At 50.4% G+C, this 2,583-nt stretch overlaps 1 protein-coding gene across 1 annotated transcript in view; it reads left to right on the plus strand.

Annotated features, from left to right (window-relative positions):
* The window catches only part of LOC108802624 (myb-related transcription factor, partner of profilin-like), a 4,722-nt gene that overhangs the window by 793 nt on the left and 1,346 nt on the right, over window positions 1-2,583 (plus strand). The window lies entirely within an intron of this gene.

Consider the following 2,583-nt stretch of genomic DNA (forward strand, 5'->3'; position numbering starts at 1 on the left):
AATCCCTATTAATTTGTATAGGGATCCCTACTTATGGTGCCCTCCAGTGGTCCTAATAGGTATGACTCCTCATTAAAATGAATAGGGCTGCAGTGGAGGATGAAGGGGGCACTCCAGGCGGAAGGCCACAGTGAAGATTGCTGGACAATGGTCATTGTTCCTCCAGGTGGGCTACACTTAGCGGGGGCGGGAACATGTCTTAAAGCAGGGGCGCCCACTATTTTTCGTCTGGAGATCTACTTTTCAAATGACGAGCTCATTGAGATCTACCAACGAAAAAACACACCTGCATTCAGGGGCGGGAGGGGGCGTGGGCTGCGCAGGCAGGCCCCTCGCCCACAGTGCGATCGCCTGCATTAGTGCCTGTGTTCCAGTCCAGTGCGATCCACAAAAATGCTGCGAGCACTAATGTGCCTGCGTTCCGAGCGCGGGCGATCGCACTGTGGGCGGTGCCATTGACTTCAATACAGCTCCACACCCCCTCCCGCACCAGAACGCAGAGAGTCGGCCGGCTTACATTCCAGTGCATTCCAGTACATTACATGTCCCGGCGTCCGGTCCTCCCGTGGTGCTCGTGTGGCCGACGTTGCACATGGGGTGTCCCGCCCCTTTCCATCTGTAGCGTCTGACACATTCAGCCGGCAGCCGCACGAGCACCGCGGGAGCATAGCCGTAGCCACCTCCTTTTGCGCCTGAGGCAAGGGAAAAAAACAAAGTTTTTTTAATTTTTTACTATTTTTTATTTTATTTTCATTATTTCTTTTTATTTATTTTACATTTTCATAATTTTTTTAAATTTTTTTTTACTTTTGGGGGGTTTCTGGGAAATATTGGGGGTCTAAAAAGCCCCCTGATATTTCCCTTTTAAAATAGAAAAAGAAATTGAGGACACAAAGTCCTGACACAGAGTCCTCAATCTCTTTTTCTGCAGTCTCTATTCTAAATGAATGGAAAGCACAGAGGCTCCTCCCCCTCACTACAGAGGCTCCTCCCCATTCAGAAAATATTTTACTATCGAGCTGTTTCTGAATGGGGAGGAGCCTCTGTAGTGAGAGGGGAGGAGCCTCTGTACAGAGTGCTTCTCCCCATTGAGAAACTCATGAATGAACGGGACGTGATGTAAATCACTTCCTGTTCATTCATTTATAACTGGGGACACCTAGCACTACGTGTCCCCAGTTATTTACAAACACCGGAGGGATCAGCCGATCGCTCCAGTGTCTGTCCTGCCGCTGTGACAGAACGGACGAGCAGTGAGGGGAGAGAGGCGCCGGCTGTCAGATCCTGGCCGAGCGTCTCTCTCTCTCTCTCCTCACTGCTCTGCATTATAGTGACAGCAGCTCCGTCCTCCGCCCTCCCCCGCCGTCGGTTCCTTCACTTCTTCTCGGATCCCCGCTGGAGAGAGCAGCGGGGATCCAGAGAAGCGGCGGGAGGGGAGGACATGGCGATCTACCAGGGATCGCTACCCAATCGACCTCGCGGGCACCCCTGGCTTAGGGTGACGGGAGGACGCTAGTTTGTGTCCTCCCGCTACCCTGAGGAGAACTATGGGGGGGAAGCCCTGACCTCGGAGTTCTCCTTTAAGAAGATTTTGTGTGGAGATGAAGGAAATCTCAGGATGGAGGAATCACTTGCCGAGTTCTTTTTGTTACATTTCTATTGCGAGGCGAGAGGATTGTGTTCATTGTCTCCGGTTCTGGTCCGGGAGAGATAATTCTCCAATATTTCGATGGCGCTGTTTATACATTTAGATTTTTATGACGAGATCCAGGATTGTGGACACGGGATGGAAGGATGCTTTCCATGTGTCAGCTAAGAATATATCTTCTCCATTAGGGATGCGCCCAGACTGAATACCGATACTTTTCCTCAAGTACTCGCCGATCCCAATTACCGATACCTTTTTTTTAGTGTCATGTGACAGTTTTTCTAAAACAGATGATTTTAGGACAATGGTGAAGCGCAGCAATACTTCTAGTTCTGCCATTGACCTCCAAGCTGTATAGGGACTACAACTCCCAGCAATACATTATATAGCAATGCAGAATACCATCAGCTATAGAGGACTACAAATCCCAGCAATGCAGAATATGAAGCTACATAGTGTGGTGCTCATCAAGGCTGCGTGGCAGCCTCTCACCTGGGCTGTGTGCGGCATTGCATGGGCACGGGCTGATGTGGGAGCATGAGGCGACAACCTGCGGCCTGACTGGCGCTGTAAGCAGTGCCACGAAGGTCCTCACAAGGCTGCCCTGTTTGGGACCTTATGGCAGCTGCCTGTGTTTGAAACCAAAGTGCCAGCATCGGAGTAGTTTCACGAGTACTCATGGACATGCCCAGTATCGGTACTGGTATCGGCGCGTTCCTTCTCTCCTGTATGAAGGGGTTATAATTGATTTTATACCCATGCTAAGGATGCAACCTCGGTCCTTGGTCATGTGGCCTGCGCACGCTCAGATCTGTAATGCTCAGCTACCTCAAAACATTACTGCTTGAGGTTCTCTTCAGAGCCCCCAGCATGATACTTTTCCCGCACACTTCCTATTCATAGCCTATTTGGCAGTGACTGGCCTAACAGATCCA

The sequence above is a fragment of the Nanorana parkeri genome, unplaced genomic scaffold, assembly GCF_000935625.1.
Source record: "Nanorana parkeri isolate BGI_ZX_2015 unplaced genomic scaffold, ASM93562v1 scaffold2987, whole genome shotgun sequence".
Taxonomy (NCBI): Eukaryota; Metazoa; Chordata; class Amphibia; order Anura; family Dicroglossidae; genus Nanorana; species Nanorana parkeri.